The 21649-nt window shown below is 36.8% G+C and overlaps 1 protein-coding gene across 9 annotated transcripts in view; it reads right to left on the minus strand.

Moving 5' to 3' along the window:
- NEO1 (neogenin 1) overlaps nt 1-21649 on the minus strand; it is a 242707-nt gene that overhangs the window by 121701 nt on the left and 99357 nt on the right. The gene's annotated exons all lie outside the window — the stretch shown is intronic.

Below are 21649 nucleotides of genomic sequence, written 5' to 3' on the forward strand. Positions count from 1 at the left end.
CCCATGTCGGGCTCTGTGCCAACAGCTCAGAGTTTAGAGCCTGCTTTGGATTCTGTGTCTCCCTCTCTCTCTGACCCTCCCCCGTTCATGTTCTGTCTCTGTCTCAAAAATAAATAAATGTTAAAAATTAAAAAAAAAAAAACCACAGCCTCTGTACCCTACTCTAAACCCTCTGTCTGAATCAGTATTGGCATTTTAACAAGATCTTTAGGTGATTTGCATGCACATTAAAAGTTTGATAAGCACTGCTTTCAAGAATTTATATACTGATACAGTCTTCTATGTACAAACATGAAAAAACTAAAGCTTAAGTCAAAAAGCAATTTGCAGAGCAACACAGATGGTATGATCCTATTTGTTAACAAAAAAAACCCCAATATATTTCTAGATGTACATGTACACAAATGCTTTCTAAAAACATCCATAAGTATATATATACTAAACTAATGGAAAAGATTACCTCTGAGAAACAGGGTGGGAATGGGAAAGGAGAAATGCAGAAGATTTACTTTGTGGATACAGTTTGATCCTTTAATAACATTATACTACTTATATAATTTAATTTTTTTTTAATGTTTATTTATTTTTGAGAGAGAGAGAGTGTAAGTAGGGGAGGGGCAGAAAGAGAGGGAGACACAGAATCCAATGCAGGCTGCAGGCTCTGAGCTGTCAGCACAGAGCCTGACGTGGGACTCAAACTCATGAACCTTGAGACCATGACCTGAGCCAAAGTTGGACGCTTAACCGACTAAGCCACCCAGGCACCCCTGTTACTTACATAATTTAAAAAAGTGGGGTGCCTGGGTGGCGCAGTCGGTTAAGCGTCCGACTTCAGCCAGGTCACGATCTCGCGGTCCGTGAGTTCGAGCCCCGCGTCAGGCTCTGGGCTGATGGCTGGGAGCCTGGAGCCTGTTTCCGATTCTGTGTCTCCCTCTCTCTCTGCCCCTCCCCTGTTCATGCTCTGTCTCTCTCTGTCCCCAAAAAATAAATAAAAACGTTGAAAAAAAAAAAGAAAAACAAAAACCAAATAAACTGAAAAGCGAATAGAGAAATAAATTTTTGTAAGCTAACAAAAAAAATGATTAACAAACTTTTCAATGTCACTCATATACTTATACAACCAAGAAAAGGTAAATTAAAAACTAATTCATGCTACAAAAATAATTAAATAGCTGAGACACAAAGGTGCAGAGTCCTATCACATGGCCAAATTCTAAACACTGGAGGAAAAAGACCAAATGAACTTTCTGTTCTCACAGAGAATGACTTGAAAAAAAAATCACTGTTATAAGAGGAGACAATCAAATAAAATACAGGCAAAACAAATATTATGTAAGTATACAGAAGACAGTAAAAAAGAAGTGTTATTTTTCTGGATTTTTGCCTTGTTTGTACTTTTAACAGTTCTTTTAAAAAAGTATTTGTCGTGGTTTCTTTTCTCATCGTAAATACTCATTTTGCACCTAATTTGACACTCATTTTCTTACCGAAGGCCTTAGTTTTCACTCCAGGCCCCATAGAAACTAGATCTGCTTGTTACATTTAATGCTACTTCTACAAACATATTCGCTTGAATAGGCACAGAATATCTCTGGAAGGATACAAAAGAAATTAATAGTGGTGGTTGCTTCTGTAAAGGGGGTAGGACACTAGGTAATATTTCATTATATATCGTTTTGTATCTTCTATCTACCTTACCTATTAAAAACGTTGAGTTAAAAATAATAAAAGTGGAGAGACATGCATACACCTGGCTAGGCAGACATGCTTGTGCCAAAAGGTCAACCGTAACTCTTTTATTTTTTTTTTTAATTTTTTTTAACGTTTATTTATTTTTGAGACAGAGAGAGACAGAGCATGAACGGGGGAGGGGCAGAGAGAGAGGGAGACACAGAATCGGAAGCAGGCTCCAGGCTCTGAGCCATCAGCCCAGAGCCTGACGCGGGCTCGAACCCACGGACCGTGAGATCATGACCTGAGCCGAAGTCGGACACTTAACCAACTGAGCCACCCAGGCGCTCCCCATAACTCTTTTAAAGTCAATCTACAAATTCAATGAAATGCCATTTAATATCCCAAGAAAAATTTTAAGAATATTTGACAAGCTGATTCCACAGTACATCTAGATGAAAAAATGTTGAGAAAAATAATTTTTTTGTGAATAACAATGAGAGGGGATCCTCTTAACAAAATATCTAAACAATAACTGAGACAGTACAGTATTGATGTAGGACTAGACAAATTTATCAATAAAATAGAGTCTAGAAATAAGACCTACACAGTTTGGAAATCTGGATTATAAAGTGTGATATTTCAAATAACTGGGGGGGAGCAAGAACAGTGGTGGGGCAACAGGTAATCCATTTGGGGAAATATTACCATATAGCAAAAAAATCCCCACAAAAACCACCAAAACAAAAGAAAAACTCCAGATGGATCAAAAATCAAAAAGTAAAAATAAACTACAAAGCAATAGAAGAAAATGGGAAAGAATGTTTTTGAATAAGGGGGAGCAAGATACAATTCCAAAGGGAAAAATTCCAACATAGTTGACTACAAAGAAATAAAAATTCTCTGTATGATAAAATACACTTTAAAATTAAAAGACAAATTACAGGAATGTTCATGGCAGTTTTAAGTTGCTAAAAATTGGAAACAACTCATATACCCATCAAAATGAATCAACAATTATGGTATATTCATACATTAGAATACTACTCAGCAAAAAAAGGAACAAACCACTGATACAATCACATGGCTGCTTTCAAATAAGTATGCTGAAAGAAATAAGACAAAGACAGAGTGTATGCTATGCAATTCCATGTATGTGAAACTCCAGAAAATATAAACTAATCTATAAAGACAGAAAGTAGATTACTGGTTACTTAGAGATAAGGGGTGTGTGAAGGGCAGGTGGGAGTGCCAAGAGGCATCAGAAAATTTGGGGAGTAATGAATAAGTTAATTATCTAGATCTTGGTCCTTGTTTCATGCATGTAAACCTAAAATTTATCAAACTGTACACTGTAAATGTATGCAGTACATTGATGTCAATTATATTTCAATGCAGCTGTTAAAAAAATACAGGTGAAATATTTGAATAAATTATTTGTAATTCATATGTCAAAGAATTGGTATTCAGAATACATTAAAAAATTCTACAAGTCAATAAAAGATAATCCAAACACTGTCCATTAAGAATGGACAATTAAAGAAAATAAAAAGTCAAAAAAAAATCTGAAAGATGTCAAATCTCTTCTGAATTAAAAATCCACTACTAAGGAGTAAACAAAGTGATACCACCTTTCTGAATGGCAACCTGGCAAGATGTATCAATATTTAAAACATGAATACCTTTTATTTTAGCAATAATAGTCCTAGGAATAATCATAAAAAGATAAAGTGTACAAGTGGATATGTACGTTTATAGCAGTGTAATTTACCACAGCAAAACACTAGAAGCCACCTAAATATTTATTAAAAACCTGGATAAACACATGCAAACACTGGAATACTGTTATCACAGGGGTCAGCAAAGTATGTTCCCCTTTTACAAATAAAGTTTTACTGGAATACAGTCATGCTCATTAGTTTAGGTAGAGTCTACAGCTGTTTTTCTACTACAATGGCAAAAATGAGTACTTGTGGCAGGGACCAAAAGGTGCATGAGACTAAAACACTTATTATCCAGTCCTTTAAGAAAAGTTTATTGACTGCTGTAAACCACTATATACAATGTACATTTGTGTGTCCTGACACAGAAAGATGCGACCATGATACCCAATAAAAACATGCCAAAATCAGAATTAATGGTATCATTTCATATTTTAAGAAACATGGATTTATTGATAAGTTAATATATTTCACCAATATATATAAACTAAAATAAATATATAAACTAAATAAATTTATAAATATATATAAACTAAAATGTTAACCACAATGCTATTTGTGGGTGATAAAATTATAAGTGACTTATTTTTCTTAACTTTCGAGATTTCTTTTGGTTTTGCAGAGGGAATATATAATATCGATTATTTCTTATAATCTAAAAAAGTGATGAAATTATTTTTGTAATATCAATTTACATTCTGGAGAAATAATTTTATAATCTCATTACAGAAACCTTGAATGAGTGAATACAATTTGCTGAAGAATAATCCAATCAAACCCAGTAAATGATTATTAAGCTTATTGTAAATGAATTCCTCATCTCCAAAGATGAAAAGCTTGTTCTTAAACAATTTCCTGATTTATCAAACTGCTACTGGCATATTTTTCATTCTTTACTACTCATGAAAATTCTCCAAATTGGCCTAGCTTAGAAAAATCTTTGCTTCCTTTGTCCATATGCAAATAAGAATATATTTATTTGAAAATTCTACACAGCAGCTGAAAATAAGCATTTTAGTTCTTATAGAAGTTCAGTAAATCACAAGCTTCGGCAGTTTAGTACAAAGCAGAATATCTGTTTTTCAAACCGTTGACCCACTGGTGTACCTAGGGCAGTCCAGTGGGCATAGTCAACTCTGGTGCAGAAACTTGAGAAAGGACAGTCTGTAGAGGTTAAAAACAATAATCAAACCAATGTAAAGTTAACGTTGGTCTGCTTTTTATTATCACCATGTGCCAGCAATTCTCCACAATGTCAGTGATACTCGCCCACTACTACTTTGTTAGCTGACCCTTCCTTTGATGTTTCATGACATCAATGTTTAAAAATACGGAACAGGAAGAGAGGATGGGGTGAACAGAAAACAGTGCATCTTACATAGTGTGCGTAGGTCCTGTTTCGTAAAATGTTTGCTTCAGAGACAGATATATCTGTATTTACCTATATCTATAACCTGTCTACGTAATAGATATAGATCAATAGAAAGGTGTAGGATCCAATATATATATTGAATTGTGGCATAAAATGTATTTCTTACTATTTGTAGTAGTTAAAAATGTTTAAAAAGCACTGGGGGAGAATAAAGACCCTCATGAAGTGGTATACACTGCTTGAAGAGAACACACTAGGAATAAGAAGTTCCAGGCTTTTACTGCTAGCTTTGCCTTCAAGTGCATTTTGTGACTTTAGGGAAATTACTTTTCTTTCAAAGGATATAAGACATATGCATGCGAAAACTCTGCTAATACAAAAGGCATTTAAGGAATTTGCCAGGTATACTCATACAATGTAAATGTGATAAAGTATAGATTGTATTTTATGAATAAAATAAAAGGTGCTTGATATTTCTAATATGATAAAATTTCTTGGCACATAAAAATGTCTCATAATTCCACTGTCCTGCTACAATTTTTTTAAAAATTCAGCAGCAACTATTTTCAGTATCCCAAGAAAAAGGTTTAAGAGGAAAATGTAATTTGGGGACTTATGGAAGCTTTATCAATCAGTAGATTAGTAACAATACCCCCTCTAGGGTTTTATAAGTGAAAAGGAAACTAAATTTTGTGGAGCATCAGCTATGAGTCAAATATGATAACATGTGCTTTATCTATTAAATCCCTTTAGAGTCTCAAAATGTAAAATGCATTGATAGGTATAAATCACTGGAAAGGTATCTCAAATGTAAAATGCATTGATAGGTATAAATCACAATCACTGGAAATTAGTCCTTATGATCCCCTGAGAAGGGCAGACGATAAGAGCTCTGGCCAATGCACTTGCTTAATACTACTTTCTCACTTGAACACACTAGTGTGATGTAGTGTATGTTCTACAGCTCCGTTTAATCTAGAGCTCAAGGTCAATGCTTCACAAATAATTTACTTCACAAGTATGGAAATAAAAAATTCTCTGGGGCACGCGGGTGGCTCAGTCAGTTGAGCTTCTAAATCTTGATTTTGGCTTGGGTCATGATCTCACAGTTCGTGAGTTCGAGCCCCAGGTCGGACTTCGCACTGACAGTGAAGAGCCTGCTTGGGATTCATTTTCATTTTCTCTCTCTCTCTCTCTCTCTCTCTCTCTCTCTCTCTCTCTCCCTTTCTCTCTTCTCTTCTTGTCTCTTCTCTCCTCTTCTCTCTCTCTCTCTCAAAATAAATACAGTTTAAAAAAATTCTCAAGGGTTTTGGGAAAATGGTATTTTACCTCTGCTAATGTGAGGATTAGGTTTGATAATTAGGTTTTTTAAAAATACTTATAATTAGATGAAGACTAATATACTAGGCCAATTTAATTATTTACTCAAGGTACAGGTATTATGAAATAGCAGTTTACAGAGGCAAACATAATTGGAATTGAATTGGAATTTACAGATATTTCATAGCACATTTGACATTATTCTTTTGCTTCTTCCAGAGAAATTCAAACAGCTATATTGAGAAAAATTCCAAATCCAAAAATAATAGAAGTAGTAGTGATAGCTAAAATTCAACTATTTCTAAAGACATATACAGCAAAGACCTGAAATTAATATTGTTAAATATTTCAGGGGGCACCTGGGTGGCTCAGTCAGTTAAGTATCCGACTTCAGCTCAGGTCATGATCTCGCAGGTCACGGGTTCGAGCCCCGTACTGGGCTCTGTGCTGACAGCTCAGAGCCTGGAGCCTGCTTCAGATCCTGTGCCTCCCTCTCTCTCTGCCCCTCCCCTGCTCATGCTCTGCTCGGTCTCTCTCTCTCAAAAATAAACATTAAAAACTTTTTTTTAAATAAGAAAAAATTAAAAAAAAATTTTTAACTTTTCTATTTCCCACATCTTTCAGGTACCAATAAATAAGATGCATCACCTACATACAAAATCAATACTCTAAAAAACTTAGAAATTTCACAAAGGAAGATACAAAAATGACCAACAAGCAGATGGTAAACTACTCAACATCATTAATCATCAGGGAAATGCAAATTAAAGCGAGAGAGATACCATTTCACATCCACCAGGATGACTACAATTAAAAAGACCGCTGGCTAAGATGCGGAGCAAAGAGAACTCACATACACTGTTGGCAGGAATATTAATTGGTACAACCACTCTGGGGAAAGATCAGCCACAACAGGAATACTCCTTATCAACAAAAAGACACAGACTCCTACTGCATGCAACAATGTGAAAGAATTTTAAATGTTATGCTTGGTGAAAGAAGCCTCACATAAACAAGTACCAATGACCTTCACCCATTTCACAAACACACACACACCCCACCTCTGACAACTACCAATCTAGATATTCTCTGTATCTATGAATTCAGGTTTTTCTGTTGTTGATGGTTTGTTTTGTTTTGTCTTGTTTTTTTAGATTCCATGTATCAATGAGATCATACGGTATTTGTCTTTCTCTGACTTATTCCACTTAGCAAAATACCCTGAGGCCCCATCCATGTTGTTGAAAATAACAACAACAAAAAAAACAATGCTTAAATAAAGTCTGGACTGATTGTCCATTTCTGATTCACAATGTGACGTCAAGAATTCAAGCAATTAGGGGGCGCCTGGGTGGCGCAGTCGGCTAAGCGTCCGACTTCAGCCAGGTCACGATCTCGCGGTCCGTGAGTTCGAGCCCCGCGTCAGGCTCTGGGCTGATGGCTCAGAGCCTGGAGCCTGTTTCCGATTCTGTGTCTCCCTCTCTCTGCCCCTCCCCCGTTCATGCTCTGTCTCTCTCTGTCCCAAAAATAAATAAACGTTGAAAAAAAAATTAAAAAAAAAAAAAGAAAGAAAAGAATTCAAGCAATTAGATTCATCTGTTAAAAACATCTAGTGTCATGTTTTTTCTTCTACTTTCTGAGCAAGAATCACTGAAATCAACTAGACAAGAATGAGTGTCAGAGACAAAGCTGACACATAATATCGCAGCTTTTATCACCCTGGGCTAGAAATGCCTAATGACTTCACTGTGTCACCTATTGTACCCTTGAGGATGAAGACTGCAACCCATTTGCCATTCTATCTCCAGTAACACTAGATTCTGCCCTATGCCTAACTTGAAGTACTGAATAAATATTGCTGGAAAAATCTTTGATGATACTTTTTAAAAAAATGTTTATTTATTTTTGAGAGAGAGGGAGACAGAGCGCAAGCGAGGGAGGGGCAGAGAGTGGAGACACAGAATCCAAAGCAGGCTCCAGACTGAGCTGTCAGCACAGAGCATGACATGGGGCTCGAACCCATGGACTGCAAGATCATGACCTGAGCTGAAGTCAGATGCTTAACTGACTGACCCACCCAGGCGCCCACTTTGATATTACTTTTAAGATAGTCATTGAAACGCTGTATTTGTAATCACGGACAAGAAAAATACTAACACAAAGAATGGAGGAGATGTGGGGTGGAGACTATCCCCTTCCTATTTAGCTTCCATTAGAGAAGTTCCATGTTTACCTATTTTAAGTTTCTTGCTTAGAAAGTAAATCTTCCTTGAGTTCCCTCCATCCTCCCACCTCCAAAAAGTTTGAAGAGCACTGACATGATCTCACCTTCAGAAATTTCTCTGGACAAAAAGACCAATAAAGTGCTCATTATCATTACAATGGGGATTGGGGAAAATGCAGAACAGATTTAATTTCATTTAAGCTGTCACGTTTTTCTCACAATTTATATCACTGCAGGGAAGTTAGCTTTCAGATACACTGAGGATAACTGTGCCGTATTGATAAGATATTCTGGTTGGGGTAAGATTCCTTTCCTGTGCATAAACTGGGTTCACCTGAAAGTGTCAACAATAAACACTTAATGATAGGGGGTGGGAATGGATAAACACGGAAGAAATCTGCAATGAAGAAGAAACCTGCCCTACATATTCTTCTAACTAGGAGGTATCTTTTCTATTGACCATTCTGGAGCTTCTGAGAGTTCAATTTTTAGTAGAAGGTGGCATTTTTTAATTCATCAAGTTGTTCCACTTTTCCTGTCGTTCCTAATTCCAGCTATTACGTCTTTAATGAAGAAAGAGAAAAACACCTAAAATTAAGAGAATGGGAAGTTTAGGAGATTCAATATATTTAATGAGAGGCTTATTGCCAATACAACTGAAATTACTAAAATTCTTCTTGGCATGGATCTCTTTACCAAATCTGGTAAATTCAATAGCACCCTTCGAAGTAAAAGAAATATAGCTAGTAAGACAGTAAATGCTATATGGAATACATTCACTCAAAAAGACTGAATGTATAACAGATTCAAGAAAAGATAGCTAAAACTAATGAATAAGAGACCCAGAGTAAGCTAAATGACTTTGCCCAAATACTGCAATTCTTATGTTCTTTAAACAAACACTAAAAAGCGTATACTAATATTTTGTCCAATCTGCCAGGGTAGATAAGCAGGAGAGCCTAAGAAGCTAAATTGGGCTTAAGAGTGGAGTGCCACCGGCCTGGCTCACAGATAACAAAATGTGGAGCCAATGGTATCTGATGGTTGTGGAATGGGACAAAACCAAAACAGAAAGCCATCTGAGATGTCCATTTGAATAATCTATGGAGGAAGTAGAATCTAGGTAAATAGACAAAAAAGAAATCAAAGAAAGAATCAAGTAAAGACGATTTAGATAGAAAGGAAAGAGTCTTTAAACCCCAGGGACATTAGCAGAGGCAACTCACTAAATGCCCACAAAGCACCAGGCACTGTATTTGCATCTTCTTTACTTCATCACCAAAAAGAAGGCATTCTCATCTCCATTTTACAAGTAAGAAAAATGGGGCTCAAGTAACTGACTAATTTGCCAAGGTGACATGGCCAGAGACTGGGAAACAGGGACATGCCTCCAAAAACAAAGCTCTTTTCATCATATTATATTCCTTCCATGAGGTAATGCTGGTCTCTTAAGTGGTATTTATTTATTTATTTATTTATTTATTTTTTAAGTTTACTTACTTGTTTTGAGATAAAGAGAGAGTGCAAGTGGGGAAGGGGCAGAGAGAGAGGGAGAAAGAGTATCCCAAGCAGGCTCCACGCCACCAGCGCGGAGCCCAATGCGGGCTCAAACTCACAAACTGTGAGATCATGACCTGAGCCAAAGTCAGACGCTTAACCAACTGAGCCACCCACGTGTCCCTGATCTAGTAGTGATCTTATAGAAACCAGGGATCTATTTGTATACCACGATTCCTGCTTATTTGTCCCACAAAGCTTCCTCCTAATTAGGGTCATTTGGTAACATAAAAGCACAACAGAGTTGAATTCTTCTTGTCATGTTGCACTTTGACTAATGCACAAACAGCAAAACAGGCAGGATCTTTTGACATATGAATGGCTCCTCTATTTTGTAGTATTTTCGTGGTCTGAAACATGCATCTGTATTCCACATAAATCTAGCTTCTAACTTTACATCATATTTCATTTTATTTCATGTGGATATTCCTCATCTCTTCTATTATACTTGCAGGTTATCTCCTGAAGGTGGTTAGTTACCATGGAAATGAGGCTGTTGTACTTCAGAATAAATTTACATAACTATTAGAAAATTATTTCAAGCTTGTAAAATACAGGATTTACCTGAAAGCTAACATGACCACTGGTACGATAAAAATGTAAGAACTGTAAACCAATTCAAAGAGATTCAGGTCCCAATAAAGATTATAAAATAATTTCTGACTTACAGCAATGGCTTCAAAAATGGAACATCTATAAAGTGAAATTATAAAAAAATTCTGGATATAGATTGCATATTATAAAAATGTCCAAGTATCTTACCCATTTGTTGTTAAAAAAAATGTGTTGGGGGCACCTGGGTGGCTCAGCTGGTTGGGAGGCTGACTCTCGATTTCACCTCAAATCATGAGATTGAACCCCACATTAGGCTCCATGCTGGCTGTGTGGAGCCTGCTTGGGATTCTATCTCCGCTGCCCCTCTCCCTGGCTCACACACTCGCTCGCTCTCTCTCAAAATAAATAAATAAACATTTTTTTAAAATGTAGTGTCAGACACTATATTTAGGTGTTATGGATCAAAAAATTGAAACTGATGCAGACCTGTCTTCAAGGAACTGGCAAGAAAGAAACATACACAAACTGAAAAAAAAGAAACTTAAATGTAACAAGTGAGAAAGATATATGCAAGGTATATATGCAAAATCAGAATATATAATGGAAGAAGTAAGAGAAAATGGGTCCACGCAAACAAAGGGAGTAAATGGGAGCAAGAGTTTCAGAGATTTCTGAGAAAAGCCAGGCAAGAGGGTAAAAAGAGGAAAACTACACAGAAGGAACAGCACAAAGAAAAGAAACACATGGGGTTTCTAAGAAGCTAGCTAGCTATAATACCTTAAGAAGCAATGGCAATATTAGGGGCGCCTGGGTGGCTAAGTTGGTTAAGCATCAGACACTATGCTCAGGTCATGATCTTGCATGCATGATCTTCCAGCCCCGCATCAGGCTCTGTGCTGACAGCTCAGCTGACCTCTCCCTCTCTGCCCCTCCCCTGTTCGTTCATTTTCTCTCTCTCTCTCTCTCTCAAAAATAAATAAACGTTAAAAAAAAAAAGAAGAAGAAGAAACAGGGCACCTGGGTGGCTAAGTGGGTTAAGCAGCCGATTTCGGCTCAGGTCATGACCTCACAGTTCGTGGGTTCGAGCCCCACGTCGGGCTCTGTGCTGTCAGTTCAGAGCCTGGAGCCTGCTTTGGATTCTGTGTCTCTCTCTCTGCCCCTCCCCTGCTTGTGCTCTGTGTCTGCTTTCAAAAAATAAATAAACGTTAAAAAATTAAAAAAAAAAAAAAAAAAAGAAGCCATAATGGCAATACTGGAACTGATCAGACTCAGACTCTAGTTGTCTCTCTGCTTGGCATTTAGAAGAAAAATGACCACATCAAGATAAGTAAACATCCAATATTCTGAAAATTACATATGAGACCTCAAAAGGAAGACATTTAAGGCTTCTTGCTAATTGTGGTAATTTGTAAATGAAAGTCAAAGGTATGACCCAATTTATACCGTAACTATGACACAAATATTATTTAATATATTCAAACCATATGATCTTGCCACTTAATAGTCTTACAAAATATGATTTTTGTTAGATGCACAGTGTTCTGATATATGGATAGGACAAAACTTATTTTATCAATCACCTATTGTTGGCCATTTAGGTGGTTTATAATTCTCCATTAAATATGTATCACTCCAAAAAATATGTATCATTGCAATTTCTATGCATAAATCTTTGCACACATCCTAGGTTACTTCATTAAAAGAAATTACTAGAAGTAGAACTGTGGGCCAAAGGATGTGCAAATTTTAAGACTTTTGATTAACAAACTGCCTTAACGAAAAGATTACACCAATTTGTACTACTACCAGCAATGTATGAGAATCCTCACTTAACTACAATTTTGCCAAGAGTAGATTATTATTTTAAAACTCTACAGGGGTGCCTGAGTGGCTCAGTCAGTTGAGCATCCGACTCTTGACTTCAGGCTCAAGTCATGATCGAGCCCCATGTTGAGCTCCACACTGAACATGAAGCCTGCTTAAGATTCTTTCTCTCTCGATATCTTTCTCTCTCTCTCTCTCACCCCCCTCTGCCCCTCTCCCTGACTTGTGTTCTCTCTCTCTCTTAAAAAAAAAAAAAAAAAGTGCTTGCTTCAGCAGCACATATATGGCACTATGGGCCAAGAAAGGCCCATACTTTAATCTGCATTCTCTACTATTTGTGAAGTTGAACTTTTTCAGGTCAATTTTCCATTTTCATCTCGTTTTTTTAAACAGACTATTTTCTCTTTCCCTTTTTTTCAACAGAAGCATTCTTTTCATTCTTGTTCATCTATACGTTCCACTTTTATCTGTGGCAGTTATTTTTCCAAGATTTTAATGGAAGGATTTTGGTCATTTCTGCCATTCTGATAAAACTGATTTGATGGAAAACCAGGTTAGAACAAGAAACACCGGTTAGGATACTAAGACAGCCTACGAAAGAGATTAACAGAACTTGAACTAGGTGAGTAAAGACAAGGACAACGAGAACCTAATGAATTAGAAGTGAGAAGAAATAAAAAAGATTGAAATGATCAAAAATGATTCCCATGTTTCGAGCACAAGTGAAGAGGTGGGCAGTGACACCACTAATACATAGAAAATCAGAGGAAGATTTTGAAGGAAGAAAATTCAGTTCAGTTTTGGACATGTGAAGGTTGAAGGACATCAACTGGAATTGTCTGAAGATCAGCACGGGGTCTGCTATAGGAATTTGGGAGTTATTGCGATGTCAATTATACCAGAAGCCAGGAGTACAAAGAGGCGTAGGTTAAAGACAGAACTTTGCAGAACACTAATATTTTAATGAGTACACTGAAGTGAAGAAAAGATGTCCATAAAAGAAAAGCAGAGGAATGGACAAATAAAAGGAGAAGCAGGATAATACAGTGTTACCAAGACAAAGTACTGGAGCATCTCATGGGGTTGGAAGTAAAGATGAAGGGATTCAATGCACACAGTCTTGAACTACAACAGCAAATAAGGAATATGAAGGATTTTTTTTTCCCTTAAAGTTTATTTATTTTGATAGAGTGAGAGACCATGCATGCATGCAGAGGAGGGGCAGAGAGAGAAAGAATCCCAAGCAGGCTCCGCACTGTCAGCACTGTGGGCTCAAACCCACAGACTGCAAGATCATGACCTGAGCCAAAATCAAGAGTCAGACACTTAACCAACTGAGCCACCCAGGAATATAAGTGTTTTTAAGCAGCCTTTTGGAAGAAAGCTCATCTTTATTGGCTTTGGTCCTTTCAAGTTTTATGTTGGCTTATGGAAGGCATCAAAAAGTCAAGAATGGCAATAAAGACAATAAAGCACTGTTTATAAACATTATATATATGAACGTGGCAATTATGGCCTCAATTATATAAATTAGGGTAATGATTCATCTTTCTCCAGGATAAGCTTTTATAAGATTTTTTAGGTTTATTTCTTTATTTTGAGAAAGAGAGAGAGAGAGCAAGCGTGAAAGCATGTGAGCAGGGGAGCAGGCAGAGGGAGAGTGAGAGAAAGATTCCCAAGCAGGCTCCATGCTGTCAGTGCTGAGCTGGAGGTGGGGCTCAATCTCATGACTGTGAGATTATAACCTGAACAGAGATCAAGAGTGAGATGCTCAACTGACTAGGCCACCCGGGTGTCCTTAGAAGACTTTTTTTAATCCTAATTTTTTACACTACAAGTCTATAAAAAACAAGGTGCAAAGGAAAACATGGGTAATAAAGTAACCACAAACATGAACTCATCCTAGTTTTCACCATTTCAGAATTTCAATGCAAAGTTTCATTCATTCATACAATTATTTACTGATAATCCATTATGATAAATCATTATTAAGACCAGTCCCTGTTTGATAAGGACCCCAGTCTAACAGTAGTGGGAAAAGGCATACAAACAAAACAACAAGAAACACTGGTAAAAAGAGAACTACTGAGAGAGACATAATAATTACCTGAGGGTAAGAGAATGCTTGCGAAAAGACAGCAAGGTTAAGATTAGAACTAATCTTGAAGGACTGTCAGAAAATTTTAGCTGAGGGTGTGAGGCTACAGGGGAATACAGCTAGCAAATATAGTATGTTCAGGAAACAATATGCAGTTTGGTAAAGATGACCCCTATTTCCATCCCAGGTTCAGGTGGAAGAATGCCAGAAGTTTATTTAATCAATTCCTTACAACCACTTACTGAACTGATAAAAGAAACTAAGACAAAGGTAAGTTACATAACTTGCCCATGTTCTCATTTCTGTAAGCGAAAGAAATAAGACTGGAATCCAAGCATGCTGGGTCCAAAGACTGCTCTTAACTACTCTCCGGTGTCTCTCAGTTAACAATGAAAAAGTTGACTTTAGGGGCGCCTGGGGGGCTCAGTCTGTTAAGCATCAGACTTTGGCTCAAGTCATGATCTCATGGCTCGTGAGTTCAAGCCCCAAGCTGAACACTGCGATGGCAGCTCAGAGCCTAGAGCCTCTTCAGATTCTATCTCCATCTCTCTCTGCCCCTCCCTCACCTGTGCATGCATGCACATGCTCTCTAATATAAATACACATTAAAAAAAAAAAGAAAAAATTGACTTTATATGAAGTGTCTGGTTGTTTTTTTCCTTCTTTTTTAGAGAGAGGGACAGACAGACAGAAAGACTTGGGGAGAGGGAGAGAGAGAATCCCAAGCAGGCTCCACACCCAATGCAGAGCCTGATGCAGGCTCGATCCCGTGACCCTGGGATCATGACCTGAGCTGAAATCAAGAGTCGCACGCTCAACTGAATGAGTCACTCAGGTGCCCCAGGTCTGGTAATGTTTTATAAATATGCCACAAGGAGTTTATTTTATCCTAAGCCAAGAGAACTGAGAGTTCTAATAAATGAGAGCAGAATATTGTAACTCATTATGAACTAAAGGGAAATGAAATCAAGCAGCAGACTGGCAGAAAAGGAGAGATCAATGTCTTGATGTAGATAGAGAGCAGGCAGAGTAGAAGGGTAAATGTAGAATGACATTAGACTTTGACTTCAGAGAAAGATGGTAGAATTTAAACTTCAGTGACACATTTATTATGAGTATTGACAAAGTCAAGGAGGTGGCCAATTTAGAATTTATCAATTTATCTCACAAGGATACAAATGGAAAATTTTCTTCTTTTGTGTATGGGGGAGGGAGTGGAGATGTGTATCACAGACTGTTATGAATGTTGTAAGAGAAAAGGAAAAATTCCTCTTAAAAAATAAAAAACAACTCATGACCAATGGGTGTTATCCGCAATCTGAGATGACAGGAAATACACGATGGGCTAATTCACGTCACAGCATGTGTAGAAATCCCAAGAGTTAATGATAAAAAAAATACACTTGAAATTTTTAACAGATGAATAATGAACTTATAACCTTTTTCTGCATTAACACTCACTATGGCATTTCCTGCGGCTATAACTTCTTAAAAAATAACAGAAGTCAGATAGGTATGACCATATATAGAAACAACTATATAAATATTTATGTATATAATCTCCAACTCTTTCTCATAAACTGGTTACCCCATTTGAAAAAGAAAATACTTTCAGTTATGGGACAAAGTTCAAAATAAAATTTTCCAAACTTTTTCTGTACATAATGACTTCTTATCTGTAAACAATAAAAAAGAGAAAACCTCATGTGACACACATTAACAGTACATGTTCAATTATTTTAATTACCATCCAGATTAAGAAACAGAACACACCAGAGGTCCTGTTGTCCCATATTCAGTCACTACCTTGTCCAAAAGTAATCATTACCCTAATTTCTGATTAGTTTTGCCTATTTTTGAACTTTGTAAAAATGGGGCGCCTGGGTGGCTCAGCATCCAACTTTGGCTCAGGTCATGATCTCACAATTTGTGAGTTTGAGCCCTGCATCGGGCTCTGTGCTGACAGCTCGGAGCCTGGCGCCTGCTTCGGATTCTGTGTCTCCCTCTCTCTCTGCCCCTCCCCCGCTTGTGCTCTGTCTCTGTCTCTCAAAAATGAATAAATGTAAAAAATAAATAAATAAAAAATAAATGGAATCATACAGTATGTGTTCTTTTGTGCCTTGTTTCCTTCTTTCAATGGTATTTGTGAGATTTATCCATGTTGCTGAATGTAGCAGTGGTCTGTCAATGATAATATGCCACTGTAGGATTAAAAATACTACTTATCTTTTCTACTGTTGACGGATGTTGTAATTATTCCCAGTTTTTATTTACTGTGAATAAAGCTGATGAGAACATTATCATGTGTTTTTTTGATGCATATATTTACACATTTCTGTTAAGTATACTCCTAGGAATACCACCATCGTATCGTAAAATATGTTTGTGTGCAATTTCAGTAGATTCCGCCAAACAGTATTCTAAAATGATTACATCAATGCATAGTCCTAATAACACTACATCAGTGTGTTCTTCATCCTTACCAACACCTCCTGTTGTTAATCTCTTTAATTTTAACCACTCTGGAGTACAATAGTATCTCACTGTAGCTTTTATTTGCATATCAGAAAACTAATGATAATAAACCACTTTTGCAAATGTTTAATAACCACCTGAAGATCTGTGAGGTAGCCATTCAAGTCTTTTGCTGATTTTTTACTGGTTTATCTGTCTTTGTTTACCTGTTTACCTTGTTGATCTGTAAGAGTTTACAGAGTATACATCGAGAGTTTAAACTTTTTCTGAAAAGGACCAGATAGTATTTTAGAATCTGTGGGTGATGTGGTCTGTGTCACAACTACTCAAATCCATTAAAAACAGCCATAGTCAGTATGCAAATGAATGTGACTGTATACCAAACAAAACTTTATTTATGGACAATAAAATCATATTTCATAAAATTTTCATATATCACTAAATATCCTGTTTCAACCATTTAAAACTGTATAAACTATTTTTAGCTATTATTATACAAAAACAAGCAGTTGGGCAGATCTGGTTTGTAAGCTGTAGTTTTGCACACTCTTGGTCTAAATAAAGACCTTTGTCAAGACTTGTATTTAAGTCCTGTCAGGTGTCTATCAGTGTTTTTATGCTTTACAAGGAACCAACTTTTGACTTTGTTGAAACTCTCCATTTTGAATGGTTTTTCCTATATTATTAATTTTGCTCTTGCCATTACTTCCCTTCTTCTATTTCCTTTGGGTTAAGTTTGCTATTTTTTTTTTTTTTTTAGCTTTTTGAGGTGGATATTTAAGTCACTGATTTTTCAGTCTTTCTTCTCTTCTAGTACCTGTACTTAGGTTATAAATGTCTTGTAAGTATCCCATAAGTTTTGATAGGTCACACCTCCACTGTTTCATCAAACTGTTTTCTATTTTCATCATTTCTTTCCTGACTCATGGATTATTTCAAAGTGATTCACTTAAGGCCCAAACACTAGCAGATCTTCAAGTTACCATTTTTTAAAGTTACTTTGTTTGTAATTAGTTCCAAACTTAATTCTACCGTAGTCAAATCTATAGACTTTCAATTCTCTAAAATTTGTTAAGATTTATTCTATGCTCAATATGTGGCGCATTTTAGTAACTGTTTCACAAGCACTTATTAAAAAAAAAACAGTTTAGGGGCATCTGGCTGGCTCAGTCAGTAGAGTATATGACTCTTGACTTCAGGGTTGTGAGTTCGAGCCCCACGATGGGTGTAGAGATTGCTTAAAAACAAAATCTTTAAAAAACAAAAACAAAACACACACACAAAAAAACCCAAAAAAAATTACTCATTTGTTTGTTGCAGTATCCTATCAATGTCAAATATATTGCTAATATCTTTCTAATCTTCTGAAATATATTTATCATGCTTATTTTCAATTCTTGGTTAATCTTTTCCAATAATTCTCCATCAAATGGTATATGTTATTCTACCACCACACTTGGTTTGGTCAAAATTTTTAGTTCTGGGTTATCTCCGATATACTTTTCCTTTGATTCTAGCCTTTTAAAAAAGAATAATGAACTTTCCCAAGTTACTAATGCTGCATAGCCCAAAACGTAGTGGCATAAAACCACCACCATTTTCTTATGCTCAAAGATTCTGTGAGTCAGGAATTAGGACAACTATTAGCCTCAAGCCGATCTGAAACTATGGTAGAAAAAGAGAAGCTAGCATACAGGATGTTTTATCAATAGTAGGCAAGAAGTGAAGTGACCTGACATAGAACCTTATACATCCTCTCCAAGTGAGGCTGGGGAGGAAGAGAAAGAGCTGGTGGACAATTGATAAGGCGTGGTTAATAAATGAATTTGGTTGTTCCCTATAGTAAGGGTATCAAAAAGCTAATTCAATCTTAAATCTCATTAAGGAATACAATTATCTAGTACCAAGGAGGTAATGCTCGTATTACTGTACAACAGTATTCTGTACTGTTGAGACGCTTTCACTAATAATTTTTAACTCTGAACACCACACCACATGCTGTGGAGGTCAAAATCTTTTCAATTTCTGCCAATATAATCATTGGGGAAAATGGTATCTTTTAATTTTTCCTATCTGCTGATGAAGAAATGCAATAGGCTGATAAACTCCTCTTTGTGAACTGCCTGTTCATATTCTTTACCAATTTTCCTTAGGTTCTTTCTTTCTTTCTTTTTTTTAATCATTTTCCAGGGGCACCTGGGTGACTCAGTTGGTTAAGCGACCAACTCTTGATTTCAGCTCAAGTCATGATCTCATGGTTCGTGGGTTCAAGCCCCACACTGAGCTCTGTGCTGACAGTGTGGAGTCTGCTTGGAATTCTGTCTCCTCTCTCTCTGCCCCTCCCTTGCTCTTGCTCGCACACTCTCTCAAAAATAAATAAACATTTAAACATTAAAAAAATTAAAAATAAAATCATTTTCTGAAAACTGCATTTTCAGAATTCTGACCCTTTCTCAGTTATGTGTTACACTATTTTCTCCTAGTTTACCATTTGCATTTAGCCTTTATTTACAGGGGCTCTTCTACATAACTTCTTTAAAAATGTGTACACTGTCAAAATGTGTTAGTTTTTGCTTGACATCCTATTTTCTGTTTTTCCTGAGATGGTCTTTTCCAGCAGAGATAATATAAACACTAACCCATATAATCTTCACTTTTTCACATTCTGACCTTTGGTCTGAAGTACAGATCCGATTTTATAGTCTCCTACTTGAAAATCTATTATACCAATACCCTTCAGTAAATAAAAGATTTTCCCTCTGAACTGACTTCCCACTTTGATAATATTTTTAGGTTCTGTATTCACTTGTAACAGCTAGATTTTATTCCTTTTGGTTGACTTCTCTTGGGCCAATACCATGCTGTTTTGATTAGAGAAGGTCTGTGACAATTTTTAACACCTAGGTTTCCTCACTCTTATTCTTTTCTCAGTTTTCTAGAATGTACTCATTTAAAAGGTACTTTCTATAGGCACAGATAATAAGATGGAACTTGGTACAAACTGTAAGATGTATGTATTATAACTAAAAAATATAGTTAATTAAGTTAACAGGAAGAGTCCTAACTTGATTCCATACAATGAATAAAAGTTAAAAAGGAGAAAATAACCACATGGACAAATGGAACTGACTATGGTGAACACCATGCCTCACAATGTGAGGTTAACGACAAGGTACTTCACAGTAGAGGAAACTGAGGCACAGGTAGGAAATGGAAGAGTGTTAGGCCAAGAATCTGATTAATGGTAAAAACAAAAAGAGAAAACATCTACTAAGGGAGGCACAGGGGCCAAATAAGATGGAGTTCACTAATATTCTACTTGCATGATCCCACCCACATAGAGGTAAAGAAATAAATTGGTCATTCTACAACTGGTCATAGCCAACCTTCCACCTAGCCGAGAACAATGGCTGAGCTCAACTGAGGCAAAAGTTATGTAAATAACTGTAATAGTTATAGTCTAAGGATTGCTCTTTTGATTTTCAGAGATTACGAATCCACCCACAAATAGCAACAGAGAACATAAACATTCTGTGCCTTTGTCAGCATAAGATCCCAAGCAATCTATTCTCCAATTCCTATCAAAAACAAACTTGAGGGGTGCGTGACTGGCTCAGTCAGAAGAGCATGCGGCTCTTGATTTTGGGGTCATGAGTTTGAGCCCCATGTTGGATGAGAACAAAACAAATTTGAGTCCTCCATGACTGCTGGGAGTATAAATGTGACTATTGTGATTCCTACTCTAAAACCCACCAGTGTACCAAGAGAAACTTTAATAAAAATGTGAGACAATCCCAAACCACAGATCAGGAAGTATTTTATCAAATATGATACAATTTGAGACAAGGTAATAATGAATATCATGAACCAATACATACCTCTACCTATCCAAACAATGGTAAATTTTCCTGAAAGTACTAGAAAAGTCCTTAAAAATTTTTATTTGAAACAAGATAAATGAGGGGCGCCTGGGTGGCTCAGTCGGTTGAGCGACCGACTTCAGCTCAGGTCATGATCTCACGGTTTGTGAGTTCGAGCCCCGCGTCAGGCTCTGTGCTGACAGCTCAGAGCCTGGAGCCTGCTTCTGATTCTGTGTCTCTCTCTCTCTCTGTCCCTCCCCTGCTCATGCTCTGTCTCTGTCTCAGAAATAAATAAATTAAAAAAAAAAGAAAAAAACAAGATAAATGAGGGTATAGACAAATCATAGGAGAGAGCAAATATTTCTCTGAGGGTACATTTCAATATGGAGGAAGGGCAAGGGAGATAGGATAAAGAAGAGATTATGTGCACATGTCATGTTCATTTTCTCTGACTTCTAAATCAGAGAACCTGTAAGAGGAGATGCTGTGATGACCAACATCAGTTGAACAGAAAGAAATACATCATCAAATCATCGGAGAGACGACCGTGTTACATTGAGAGTCACAGAGCATTCCGTCCTGGGTGATCTATTCTCCTAAAAGGAGGGAACACCAATACTTAGGAGATAAAGTATTAGATCAGAGTACAAGATCAGATCAGAGTACAAGAAGTCTCTGTGACAAGAAGAGTGAACTGAACCTTCCAGATGCCCCAGAACACAGCATTCCCCACACTACTACTAGTACTACAGATAATAACAGTAACTGAGCTCTTATCGTATTCTAGTCACATAGGCCAGGAGGTTTACAAACACGAACTCTTTTAATCCTTAAAACAACCTCAATGGGGTGAGTGCTCTTATCATCTCCATTTTACAGATGAGGTAAATGAGGGCCAGAGAAGTTAAGCAAATTTCCTATAGTATGAACCTAAGCAATCTGGCTTAAAGCTCAGGGTTTTAACTCTATCCT

The sequence above is a fragment of the Prionailurus bengalensis genome, chromosome B3 (assembly GCF_016509475.1).
Source record: "Prionailurus bengalensis isolate Pbe53 chromosome B3, Fcat_Pben_1.1_paternal_pri, whole genome shotgun sequence".
In the NCBI taxonomy this organism is placed as follows: Eukaryota; Metazoa; Chordata; class Mammalia; order Carnivora; family Felidae; genus Prionailurus; species Prionailurus bengalensis.